At 48.1% G+C, this 14,401-nt stretch overlaps 1 protein-coding gene across 1 annotated transcript in view; it reads left to right on the forward strand.

Moving 5' to 3' along the window:
- Window positions 1-14,401, forward strand: part of LOC138565982 (transmembrane protein 272-like) — a 2,717,663-nt gene that overhangs the window by 1,726,134 nt on the left and 977,128 nt on the right. The gene's annotated exons all lie outside the window — the stretch shown is intronic.

Genomic DNA, 14,401 nt, shown 5'->3' on the forward strand with positions numbered 1-14,401 from the left:
CCAAACTGTTTGGGTCAATAGGTGACCCGGCGGAGCCTGTAGAAGAGGAGATCGTACCACAGGATGCGGAAACTGAATGTTTAAAGCAATAGACTCGTAAAGGGGGGTGGGATAAGGGAGGTAGTGGCTAGAAGTTAAGAAAGTGTAATGAAACTGTTAGAACATGCACTGTTTGTTTGGTTTGTATTGTGTGGTTGTGTTTATAACTCAATAAAATGTTTAAAAAAAAAAACTTTACTCCGGTAGGTTTTATTTGCCAGAACTTTAATATAACTTCTTTCTCGAGTCTTACTCCATACTCCTAACCCAGGTCAGGGATCCTTTGTTCGCTCTTTTGGCGGGCTTCTGCCAAGAAGCCCTCCTTTTGGCGCCTCTGAGTCTGGGGTGGGTCTGTTGTTTGGGAGGGGGACAGAGTTGCCACAGCAACTCAGGTCGCACTCTAACCTGATAGGCTGGAGGGTCTCCCGCCAAGAAGACCACTCCACTGTGTGAGTGACAGCTAGGCTGTATGAATGGGTCTCTTTCTGCATAAAAGCAGGGTCCTGAGGACTGGAAGAGCAAGACGTCGCCACTGGAACTACGGAACCAAAGGGGAGAGAAGCCACAGACATCTTCAGCATCTACACCACCTGTGAAGCCCTGCCGGATCGGCTCACCACTTTTCTTCCACACGACGAGAGGAGATCTTCATCGAAAGAGCCTTCTTCCCTTGAGCTGGTGGGGACAACCAGTACACGCATCGCTTCTCCGGACCTGCCTTGGTCGAATCAACAGTGAACCGCACTTAGAGACCGGATAGCCAGGCAGCTATCGACCCGGACCGCGATTAGAAGGAGCGTACCTTTTAAACTTCGTTTGGCAGCACTGCGGCTGGTTTCATCCCTGGGTAGTGTAGTGACTCGAACCTTCCTCCATGACGAGAGCCTGTCTTCCTCTGCTTGACCCCTCGAACTGCCAGAACTACCAGGAACAACCGCCACCGCAGGAGCCACTTCTTCACGTTTAAGGTACATTGTTCCGCCAGGTCTCCCTCTTCCCGTGGTAGGCCTAAAGGTGTTTTAAATCCTTTATCTACTTGTTGGGTTGGCCGCCCTCTCTCTTAACATTGTCTTTCACCTCGCATCTACCTCTTCAATATTTTTCTGCTAAAGACTTGACTGCAGCTACAAGAACATTTTTGCTCCTAAACTCTTGGTCCTGTACCACTGACTCTGGCTCAGGCCTATTGACTCTGGCTGATTTGTTAGATCTGCTCTCACTAGATTGGTTTTCAATGAGAAATGCGTTGATGCACCTAAATCTTCTAAACACCTCTTCCTTCCTACTGTTTTAACTTGTGGAGTGCCATTTTGCTCAGTTTTCATTCAATTATCTTCCTGCTAAAGTGTCACTGTGCATTACGTGTTCACAAAACTTCAGGGAAATGTTGCTAGGGGGTGTCTGAAGATATTTTGGTTTAACTTGTGCTTTCCCTCCCTTTCGGTAAATTGTTAGAGTGCCATTTGGAGCTCATCACACCGTCCTCATGACCCTCAGGGAACACAGGCAACACACTACTGCCACACTCCGCTCATTCCGCATAGTGCAGGGTGTTATGTTGATAGGGCTCCGCCTTGAAAAGATGTAAGTGGAAAAAACACTGCTTCACAAGGTCAGCTCTCCACGCAGGCACAGGCAACACACTCCTGCCACACTCCGAGAGGACGCCTACTTTCACGTCCCCATTCACAGGAAACACAAGGACAGCACTACCAGTTCAAGGCCCTTCCCTTCGGCTTGTAGCCAGCCCCCAGAGTGTTCGACGGACACTTCCCTGGAAGGCTGCGGAGCCCACACTGGACATCTACACGCCAGAGGCCTGTGGCCACCAGAGGAGAAGGATCTCCATATCAACATCCTGGAGGTACTGGCAGTGTTCTGGGCCCACAAGTCATTCCTTCCATCTCTGAAGGTAAAGGTAGTGAGGATCTTCATGGACAACACCACCACAATGTTCTACATTGGGAAACAAGGGGGCACTCGATCCCCAGCGCTCTCCAGGGAAGCGCAGGAATTATGATATGATATGGTATTTATAAATTATGGCGCTGGGCCATCGGACAAGAAATGTTCCCAGTCCCTCCTCACCTAGCGCGAGCCAAGTACACCATTCCGGATTCCCTGAGCAGTAAATTGTGCTCCTGCCATGCGTGGGAACTTCAGCAGGACCAGGTGAACCATATCTTCGCCAAGTGGGGCAGGCCCCAGATCGAACTGTTTTCAACGGCAGCAAACTCCAAATGCCAGAAGTTTGCCAGCGGATTCCACCAACCAAGGAGCCTGGGAGATACGTTCTCCTGTATCACAACCCAGGATCGCTCAACCTGGTGTCTTGGCTGCTGCAGCCCAGAGTTTTGAGGATATGAGTTGCCTACGGACTGCAGGGAGGTCCTCGCCAAGGCCAGAGGGTCGTCGATTTTGAAGTGAATTGATGTGTGCGCCTTAGTGTACATAGACGATATCTTAGTATACTCAGCCTCGGAACAAGATCATGTCAGGCATGTTTGTTCAATCCTCACCAAGCTCTGTCAACATCGCTTGTTTGCAAAGCTTGAAAAATGCTTTTTTCACGTCACCGACGTAGAATTTCTTGGTTTTATCCTTACTCCATGAGGCATCAGAATGGACGTGCACAAGGTAGATGCCATTCTAAAATGGCCTTCACCAACGTCTCTGAAAGGGGTACAAAGCATGCTGGGCTTTGCAAACTTCTACCGCCGGTTCATCCCAGACTTCTCTCAGGTTGTGCACCCAATCACAGTACTATTACGAAAAAACAATAAAAAGTTTGCTTGGACCGAAGAAGCAGAAGAAGCCTTTCAGGAACTTAAAGAAAGGTTTACCTCTACTCCAATCCTGCGACATCCTCGTCCAGACCTCCCTTATGTCGTTGAAACGGATGCGTCCAGTCTCGCAATGGGGGCTGTCCTTTCACAGAGAGACCTGGAAACCGGCCAGCTACATCCTGTGACCTCTGGTCGAAAAAGTTCTCACCTCCAGAGATTAATTATGCCATCACGGACAAGGAACTCCTGGCTATCAAATCTGCCTTTAAAGCCTGGAGGCACTACCTTCCGGGGGCCAGACACACCATTACAGTCATCAAGGACCACCGAAACCTGCAGTATCTCAAAACAGCCAAAGCCCAGTCCTCGCCCCAATTACAGTGCGCCCTTTTCTTCGCCAAATGTTTATGTAATCACATTTCGACCAGGAGTCAGAAACGGAAAGGCGCATGGGCATAGATGAAATAGTATATACAACTCCAGACCCAGTACCTATTATACCTGAAGACAAACTCTTAGGTATCACGACAGCCTTAACACAAGCAGTACTACGAAAAGAAATCCAACGGACAATAAATCCTGATGCCTACCTCGCATGGCAAACTCAAGGAGAACAATATACCATCAAGGACCACCTACCCTTTTTAGGGATCGCCTATATGTACCCAAGAAGGAATTACAACAGCATATTATTTCACACTATCACGATTCACTGATTGAAGGGCATCCTGGGATCGCCAAAACCCTAGCTAAGCTGAAAGAGAACTTTTGGTGGCCTACGTGGCCTAAGGACATCATTCAGTATATTCAGATATTCAGTCCTGCGGAGTCTGCGCACAAAATAAATCACAGAAACAAAAACCATCTGGTCTCCTACAACCATTGGACATTCCTCCAGTTCCATGGCACACTCTTTCCCTTGACTTCATCACTGATCTACCTCCAAGCCAAGGGTTCAACACCATCCTTGTAGTTGTGGACTTATTCTCGAAGATGGCCCATTTTATTCCTCTCAAAGGCCTCCCAGACGCAGGCACTTTAGCAAAAGTGTTCCTGGAGGGCGTGGTTAAGCTACATGGCTTCCCTTCGGTTGTGGTCTCTGATCCAGGCAGCCAGTTTGTTTCAAACTTCTGGAAAAAATGCTGTGCAATGGCGCAGATCGACGTTCGGCTATCTACCAATCACCATCCCCAAACGGACGGCCAAACCGAGAGAACCAATCAGACACTCCAGCAATATTTACGGTGCATGCTGCACCACGAACAAAGGAATTGGAAAGACCTACTATGGATAGCCGAATATGCATATAACAATTCTTTCCATTCAAGCATGGGACAAACGCCCTTCTATACCCTTCATGGCAGACATCCACGTACCTCTGAACTAGACCTTCCAGCCAGCTTGGAAACGCCACCGGTTAAGACTCTACACACAACCATTACTCAGGCTTTCAAAAGGGCAAAGGAACACCTTATTCATGCTAAAGAAAAACAAAAGAAATTCGCCGACCAACACCGGAAAAGGCCCCTGATTATCAAGTAGGAGACAAAGTTTGGTTAGCTGCTAAATTCGTACCCATCAAGGGAACCCGGACCTTTCATCCCAGATTCTTAGGACCCTATACCATTAAGGCAATTATCAACCCAGCAGCCGTGAAACTGGATTTACCACCTATTCTACACATCCACCCGGTATTCCATGTGTGCCTCCTGAAACCAATGCAACCCGGCACACGGATTGGGACACCACCCAAGCCCATACTTGTTGACGGAGAACCTGAATTCAAAGTAAAAGATATCTTGGACTCTAAATACTCTAGGACCAAGCTATAAGCTATATTATCTCGTCGATTGGAAAGGATTTGGACCACAAGATAGATCCTGGGAGCCCAATGAGAATATCCACGCACCACATCTAATAAGGAAATTCCATCGGAACTTCCCAACCAAACCTGGGCCAGACAGAAGGAACACCATGGGAAGGGCCTTAGGGGGGAGTGCTGTCACGACCCTTGCCCAAAACCCCCTCTGGCAAACCCATTGGCCAGGTGGAGTCAGGACTCGGGCCTCTAGAGCCTGGCATCCTCTTCAAAAGCCCTCCTGGAGCCAGTCCTGGCGCCTATGGCGCCAGGCTCATACACCATGAACAACAATGTGCTTGGAAACTACTTTATTGTATTGTCAGCCAACATGGAGGCATCCACATAGCTTGGTTCCCTAGTGTTTTGGGTGTGGCAGGCCTGGAACTACTTACCCTGGTACTACTTTACCTGGGCTATATAAACCACACCCTGACTGCAGAACATGCTTTGTGTTACTTTGCAGCTTGCAACGTGACGCTCACCTTGTCCAGCTATTGCCTCGAACCTCGGGGAAGCAGAACCTGCAAGGAGACAAAAGGAACATCATTAGCAGCAGCATCTTACCTGCAGTCTTCATCCTTAAACACTCGCAGCTACTGAGAACAGCTTCCTCGAATCTGCACGTCTCCCGGACAGAACGACCTGAAAGATTAAGATAGAGGCAACATTAAAGAAAGCTGTAGAGACATTTACAAATTACGAGCTCAAAAGGCTTACTTGGCTGGTCGCCTCTCGGCTGACACCACTCCGGACATTCCACTCGCGCTGAAGAACACCGCGACATACAAGGAAGGAAAACACAGCTTAGCAAAGGCAAGACTGTGCAGCGCTGCGCATAGCGCTTACTTACTGCATCATAGCGCTCTTAATGTGCTATCATTTACCAGCGGGGCTGAACCAAGCTAGTTTGCCGTGCTGAAGCTCCGCATACCTAAGCGAGAAAAAGGAGACATTTTAAACAAAGAAAGGCATGCAGGATAGCAACAAAACTAAAGAACAGCAATAAGACCTACCTGAACAATATCAAACGGGCCAGCGTCAGTGAAGTAACAGGACCGCCCATGAAAGACAACGCGCCCCTGCAAAGAAGGCAGGACGGAGAGCATGCCTATTTCTACCACAAGGTGAGGAGAGGGCGTCAGAGGGACTGAAAGCATACAGGGTGGAGGGAGGATACTTACCCCAGTCGGTCAGTCTTGAACACAGTCCTCCTGTATTTTCAGACAGAACCTTCCCCGCACACCACATCAGGGCAAAGCTGAGAAGCATACCAGCGAGTAACCTGGCTGGGTGGCGTCCCTGTGGATACCAGGTGAGCGTAACACTAGGTTCCCTGAAGCAATTCCTATGAGGACTGTTACGGCTCCGGCTGTAGCTAAGGCCCTCCTTGGTATTGTTGGGTTTCCTAAGGAGGTAATATCCAACAGGGGGTCAAATTTCCCACTACATGAAAGCCATGTGGAAAAACTGTGGAGTTACCTACACGTTACCTACAAGTTCTCAACAGCATACCACCCCCAGACAAACAGATTGGTAGAAAGGTTTAACAGAACCATGAAGAGCATGATAGGAGCTTTAGAGGAGCCTCTTAAGAAAAAGTGGGATATTTTACTGCCATGCCTTCTCTTTGCATATAGAGAAGTCCCTCAGGAGGGAGTAGGTTACAGTCCCTTTGAACTTCTCTATGGCCATCTGGTCAGATGTCCATTGGCCCTGATCAAGGAGGGGTTGGAGAGTGCTCCTTCCCCCACGCCAGTCAGAGTCACTGACTATGTAATAGGACTCCGGAGGATAATGTCACACATGATGGCTGAAGCAAGTGATAACTTGAAAGCAGGTCAGGCTCTGGTCAAGCATTGGCATGACCAGAAGGCCAACATGGTTGAGTTCGCTGAAGACCAGCTAGTTCTTGTTATGGTACCAACAAGGCAGAGGGCCTTGCAGGACAAATGGATGGGACTCTTCAATGTTGTGGGAAAACTTGGACAGGTGAACTATCTGGTGGACTTAGCCAATCCTAAGGAGGCTCCTAGAGTCTTTCACATCAACCGTCTAAAAGCTTATGTCTCAAGACCAGAGCTGGGAGCTTTGCTTCTAGCTTCAGCTCAAGAGGAAGAGGAGAGTGAACCTCTACCTGACCTCCTCAGAGGCAAACCTTTAGTTGAGAAAATAGAAGAAGTCAATCTCTCTTCTAATCTGACACCTGAGCAACAGGAAGAGTGCAAAGTTTTGTTGAATCAATTTGCCTCCATGTTTTCTCTAGCACCAGGCTTGACCACTTGGGGCCAGCATGATATTCAAACTGGTGACTGTTTACCTGTCAAAAGCAGGGGCTACAGGATGTCAGAAAATGTAAGAACCCACATCAAAGGAGAGGTCAACAAAATGTTTGATCTCGGGGTAATAGAGCCCTCTACTATTCCATGGTCTAGCCCAGTTGTGTTAGTACCAAAGGCAGGATCCAAGGAGTTGAGATTCAGTGTGGACTATAGAGCACTAAATGCAGTCACTAAGACTGATGCCCATCCTTTGCCAAGGACAGATGAGCTGGTGGACAGACTTGGTTCAGCCAACAGCCAAGTTCCTCAGCACATTTGATCTCACGTCAGGCTATTGGCAAATAGCCCTGATTGACTATGCCAAGGAGAAAACTGCATTCTCCACCCCAGTTGGCTTATACCAATTTAAGGTGATGCCTTTTGGACTAAGGAATGCACCTGCTGTTAATCAGGTTCTGAATGGGATGGAGGCCTTCTGCATGGCATACTTGGATGACCTTGCAGTGTTCAGCCCTTCTTGGAAAGAACATGTTGACCACCTAGGATATGTTTTGCAGGCTCTGCAACAGGCCCATCCGACCATAAAGGCAAGCAAATGTCAAATTGGTCAGAGTAAAGTGGTCTAACTTGGGCATGAGGTAGGAGGTGGTGATATAAGGCCTTTGCTCAGCAAAATTGAAGCTGTGCAAAATTGGACAACCCCTTTGTTAGGGAGAATTCTCTGTTTAGGCTGAATTTCCTAACCTAGAGAGTCCCCCAGCAGCTTTGCTGGATTTTTGGGGTTTATTATTTTCTCCTGCCAAGAGTGAGACTCTTTTACCCTCACTCTTGGGCATGATTTGAGTGTGTTTCTTTGACTCTAGATGTGTTTAATGGACTATGGGGTCTTTTACTCCATAGGGCTTCATGTGTTTTTGTGATGTGTGTTACACAGCAACCTCCGTGCAGTAACACAGGGGTGTCATAGTGACTCCCCAGTATAGACTCCATATCCTGGGACTGACTACTGTCTCCCAGGGTCTGTAAAGTCACCATTGACTTTACTAGTCTTAAATTCTGAACAGAACCAGTACAAACCATCATATTGTGGACGTACTGGCTGGGGCAATTCGATTGCCCCGGGGTCTGTTAGTCGAGGGGGCACGTCTCCGTCCCCCTGATCGAGTTTTGGCTGGTGGCAGTGGATACTACTTTTTATATTCAACCGCAAATATTTCTCTATGGGATTTTCCCATTGTTCGAGGCTACTATCTTTATTTATTTAATTACGATAGCCTTGAACATACTGCCGGCTTATTTAATTAATATTAATTCTCCGGTTGGTATTATTTGCCAAAACTCGGTTCTAAAATGGCGTTTGTGTTCTCTTCTGTGACTCCAACCCAAGTCGAGCCCTTTGTTCCACTTTTTGGCAAGCTTCGCCACAGAAGCCCTCCAAAGTGGTGCCACTCTGTCTGGGGTACTTAGGAGGGGTGGAGGGGGATTTAGGCACCCTGGACTGAGTTGCCTAGGCAACTCAAGTCGCACTCCGTCCTGATTGGCCCAAGTGGTGAGCCGGCCAGCTCACCACTTAGCATGTTTGAGTGACAGCTAGGCTGAGTGAAAGGGGGGTTTCTGCATAAAACCAGGGCTTTGGGGACTGGAACTTCAGAAGTCGCCACAGGACCTAAGAATCCGACGAGGGAGAAGCTGAGCCGACCTGCCACGACGACACCACCGGTGGATCCCTGCTGGACAGTCTCACCACTTTTCCCAACGACAGAGATCTCCCGCCGGAGAGTCTTCTTCCTTTGACTGGTGGGGATAACCAGTTTCACCGTCTTTTCGCCTTCCCGACGTATCTCGTGACCGCCTTGCCTGTGCCAAGCACCCCGGCAACCGGGATACCACGTTTTACCATGACCGCGAATTAAAGGGTAATACCTTTAACCGGAAAACTCTGCGGCTGGTTTCTTCCCTTGCAGTGCAACGACCTTCATCTTTTCTCACAAGTGACTTTTGCTCTTCTGCCTTGCTAATAGTGTTCCTAAAGCTTAGAGTGGTGTACCTTCCCATATTCTGTCTTTTTCCCTCCCTTCTTCATGAACTTATTGGAGTGCCATCTATAGTTAAGCACTCACCTCTGTATGAAAATAAGTGTTAACTAATAAGGGTTGTATGTATTATAATAGTAACTGTGTTTAGAGTGTTTTACGATAAGAGTGCTGGAGTGTTTCAAACAGTGTGTTTTTAAATAAATAATTATATACTTTGATACCAAAGCTCTGGTCAGTGTTTGCTTGTATTGTTGTATCTGAGTGCCTATTGTGTATACTTTGCATACTGCCTAACTCTTCTTGAGAGAAGTCTGACTGCTCAGCCACAGCTACCAGGTAAATCTGGGTGGTACAGACTGCTACCAAGTGGGTTTACTGCTAACATCTGTAGTCCTAAATCTTTTGCAGTGTTCCCAAAGGGAACTGCACAGGTTTCTGCCTAACACCCTTCTACTCAAACCCAAGTGAGAGCCTTCCTAGGCCTCACTGGGTACTACAGGAATTTCATTGAAAACTATGGATCCATAGCTTCTCCACTGACTGTAATCTCTTCTCCTAAGTTCCCTAAAAAGGTCAAATGGAATGAGGAGTGCAATCAGGCCTTTGAAAGCCTAAAGAAAGCCCTTTGTCAAGCTCCAGTTCTCAGAGCTCCTGACTACCACCAACCCTTCATTGTACAGACAGATGCTTCCAATATAGGTATAGGTGCAGTACTCAGTCAACTGGATGAGAAAGGTAGGGAGCACCCCATTTGCTTCATCAGTAGGAAACTGAAGGAACCTGAGACAAGGTGGGCAACTATTGAGAGAGAATGTTTTGCCATTGTGTGGGCTTTGAAGAAGTTTAGACCATACCTGTATGGATCTACTTTCATCATTCAAACAGACCACCAACCCTTGAGATGGGTGATGCATATGAAAGGGGAAAACCCAAAACTGCTAAAATGGTCAATCTGCCTCCAAGAATTTGATTTTACCATTGAGCACAGGTCAGGTCACCACCAAAATGCTGATGGTCTCTCTAGGATGTTTATAACTGACTAAAGGTATGATACTCATCCAGGAGTGGATTAGATCCTCCTGTCTCTTAGTCTGGGGGGGCAGTGTTAGGGAGAATTCTCATTTCATGGCTAATTTCCCTTACCTATAGAGTCCCCCAGCAGCTTTGCTGGATTTGAAGGGTTTGTTTCTTTTTACCCGCTAAGAGTGAGTCTCTTTTTCCCACTCTTAGGCATTTTTGCTATGTGTGTTCTAGGCTATTTTTTTGTGTTTAATGTCAATGGGGTTTTCTCTCCCCCATAGGAACCATCTTTATGCACATGTGTTACACAGCACCCTCCATGCAGTGACACAGGGGTGTCGTAGCGACCCCCAAACATAGACTCCATACCCTGGGACTGACTACTGTCTCCCAGAGCATGTAAAGTCTCCATTGACTTTACTAGTCAAATTTTACGAACTTAACCAGTACAACCCATCTTATTATGGAGGTACTGGAAAGGGTTAATAGTTTTTCCCTTATGTTCATTTTCGAGGGGGTACCTTAAAGTCCCGCTCTGTAAAGTTTCTGGCTGGTGGCAGTGGTTACTACCAAAAATATTCAATCGCAAATATTTTCCTATGGGATTTTCCCATTGTTCGAGGCTAATACTTTTACTGACAGCCTCTAACATACCGCTGGTTAATTTTATTATTAACTTTACTCCGAAATGCTGATGTCTAAAGTGGGGAAGGAGGTCACGCAGTTGAGACTAGATTGGGAAACGGAAGTTGGAGCCCCGATGGAAGACGGGATGTGGGAACGGGTGCAGGGGTATCATAAGAAGGTGTTTAGAAACGCAAGGCTGAAACAGATTCAACTGTACATAACGCATAGGGCATATATGATGCCTTGGAGGATATCGGGGTTTGAAAATGCAGGACGGCAAGCATGCCCCAAGTGTGATGAGGAGAACGCGGGCATGGTGCATATGTTATGGTCATGCCCGATCATAGAACGCTTCTGGAGGGAAGTGAAAGGGAAACTGGAAAAAAAGGGGGTCAAGATTGTAGTGGATACAGTGTGGGCCTGTCTGCTGGGGGGTTCCCAAGACCACAGAAGCTCAGGCACGTGAGTAAACTGAGGGATCTGGCTTATGTGCTTGCAAAAAGGAGAATTGCCATCGGATGGAAGACATGCCACGTGCCAAATGTGGAGGTGTGGTGGTGAGATTTGCAAAAATGGGTGGAAGCGGAAACCATGGTATGGCAAGAAGCGAGCAGCATCGGGGGGAGGAGGAGACTGAGTCCCTGATGGCCTGGAAATCATTGATAGCCAAACTGTTTGGGTCAATAGGTGACCCGGCGGAGCCTGTAGAAGAGGAGATCGTACCACAGGATGCGGAAACTGAATGTTTAAAGCAATAGACTCGTAAAGGGGGGTGGGATAAGGGAGGTAGTGGCTAGAAGTTAAGAAAGTGTAATGAAACTGTTAGAACATGCACTGTTTGTTTGGTTTGTATTGTGTGGTTGTGTTTATAACTCAATAAAATGGTTAAAAAAAAAACTTTACTCCGGTAGGTTTTATTTGCCAGAACTTTAATATAACTTCTTTCTCGAGTCTTACTCCATACTCCTAACCCAGGTCAGGGATCCTTTGTTCGCTCTTTTGGCGGGCTTCTGCCAAGAAGCCCTCCTTTTGGCGCCTCTGAGTCTGGGGTGTGTCTGTTGTTTGGGAGGGGGACAGAGTTGCCACAGCAACTCAGGTCGCACTCTAACCTGATAGGCTGGAGGGTCTCCCGCCAAGAAGACCACTCCACTGTGTGAGTGACAGCTAGGCTGTATGAATGGGTCTCTTTCTGCATAAAAGCAGGGTCCTGAGGACTGGAAGAGCAAGACGTCGCCACTGGAACTACGGAACCAAAGGGGAGAGAAGCCACAGACATCTTCAGCATCTACACCACCTGTGAAGCCCTGCCGGATCGGCTCACCACTTTTCTTCCACACGACGAGAGGAGATCTTCATCGAAAGAGCCTTCTTCCCTTGAGCTGGTGGGGACAACCAGTACACGCATCGCTTCTCCGGACCTGCCTTGGTCGAATCAACAGTGAACCGCACTTAGAGACCGGATAGCCAGGCAGCTATCGACCCGGACCGCGATTAGAAGGAGCGTACCTTTTAAACTTCGTTTGGCAGCACTGCGGCTGGTTTCATCCCTGGGTAGTGTAGTGACTCGAACCTTTCTCCATGACGAGAGCCTGTCTTCCTCTGCTTGACCCCTCGAACTGCCAGAACTACCAGGAACAACCGCCACCGCAGGAGCCACTTCTTCACGTTTAAGGTACATTGTTCCGCCAGGTCTCCCTCTTCCCGTGGTAGGCCTAAAGGTGTTTTAAATCCTTTATCTACTTGTTGGGTTGGCCGCCCTCTCTCTTAACATTGTCTTTCACCTCGCATCTACCTCTTCAATATTTTTCTGCTAAAGACTTGACTGCAGCTACAAGAACATTTTTGCTCCTAAACTCTTGGTCCTGTACCACTGACTCTGGCTCAGGCCTATTGACTCTGGCTGATTTGTTAGATCTGCTCTCACTAGATTGGTTTTCAATGAGAAATGTGTTGATGCACCTAAATCTTCTAAACACCTCTTCCTTCCTACTGTTTTAACTTGTGGAGTGCCATTTTGCTCAGTTTTCATTCAATTATCTTCCTGCTAAAGTGTCACTGTGCATTACGTGTTCACAAAACTTCAGGGAAATGTTGCTAGGGGGTGTCTGAAGATATTTTGGTTTAACTTGTGCTTTCCCTCCCTTTCGGTAAATTGTTAGAGTGCCATTTGGAGCTCATCACACCGTCCTCATGACCCTCAGGGAACACAGGCAACACACTACTGCCACACTCCGCTCATTCCGCATAGTGCAGGGTGTTATGTTGATAGGGCTCCGTTTGAAAAGATGTAAGTGGAAAAAACACTGCTTCACAAGGTCAGCTCTCCACGCAGGCACAGGCAACACACTCCTGCCACACTCCGAGAGGACGCCTACTTTCACGTCCCCATTCACAGGAAACACAAGGACAGCACTACCAGTTAAAGGCCCTTCCCTTCGGCTTGTAGCCAGCCCCCAGAGTGTTCGACGGACACTTCCCTGGAAGGCTGCGGAGCCCACACTGGACATCTACACGCCAGAGGCCTGTGGCCACCAGAGGAGAAGGATCTCCATATCAACATCCTGGAGGTACTGGCAGTGTTCTGGGCCCACAAGTCATTCCTTCCATCTCTGAAGGTAAAGGTAGTGAGGATCTTCATGGACAACACCACCACAATGTTCTACATTGGGAAACAAGGGGGCACTCGATCCCCAGCGCTCTCCAGGGAAGCGCAGGAATTATGATATGATATGGTATTTATAAATTATGGCGCTGGGCCATCGGACAAGAAATGTTCCCAGTCCCTCCTCACCTAGCGCGAGCCAAGTACACCATTCCGGATTCCCTGAGCAGTAAATTGTGCTCCTGCCATGCGTGGGAACTTCAGCAGGACCAGGTGAACCATATCTTCGCCAAGTGGGGCAGGCCCCAGATCGAACTGTTTTCAACGGCAGCAAACTCCAAATGCCAGAAGTTTGCCAGCGGATTCCACCAACCAAGGAGCCTGGGAGATACGTTCTCCTGTATCACAACCCAGGATCGCTCAACCTGGTGTCTTGGCTGCTGCAGCCCAGAGTTTTGAGGATATGAGTTGCCTACGGACTGCAGGGAGGTCCTCGCCAAGGCCAGAGGGTCGTCGATTTTGAAGTGCTACCGTCATAAGTGGAAGCATTTCGCCATGTGGTTCCGGTCGCAGAAGATTACCCCTCTGAGGATCACAGCCCTGCAGATTCTTACATATTTGCTATCCTATCTCCATCTACGCCAGGTCTCCAGGAAGGTCTTAACTTTGGTCTCATCGACTCGTCAAGGAATTCCTCAAAGGACTTTTTCGTTCTTTCCCGCCGGTGAAGGCTCCTGCCCCGGAATGGGAACTCAACATAGTTCGGACAAGCCTCATGGGGGCCCCCTTTCAGCAGATGCATTAGACCCCTTTCAAGTTCCTCTCTTGGAAAAAATTTCAAGAAAGGTAGCAGGCGCTCCTCACCAGAGAGAACATGGCATGATAACCTGTTCTGAGATGAGAGTTTGCAGCACATGCTTTTTGCTCACTGTACCTTTCACAGATGGGAAATATCCATTTGCATATCAGTCTTTGTCCCGCCCACATGGGCAGTTCAGCACCAAAATGCTAGGGCAATTCCTCTCTGAACAAGAGTACCAACAGCAACCCCATACACGTGTTTCAGCCGTGTTGGGCCTCATCAGTGAGGTGAAGCTGTGCCTCTCTGAGCACAGTGAGCAGGAGGTCCATGTCTGGTTGCCCCCAGGTAA

This window comes from Ambystoma mexicanum, chromosome 2p (genome assembly GCF_040938575.1).
Source record: "Ambystoma mexicanum isolate Mex_15411 chromosome 2p, UKY_AmexF1_1, whole genome shotgun sequence".
Lineage (NCBI taxonomy): Eukaryota > Metazoa > Chordata > Amphibia > Caudata > Ambystomatidae > Ambystoma > Ambystoma mexicanum.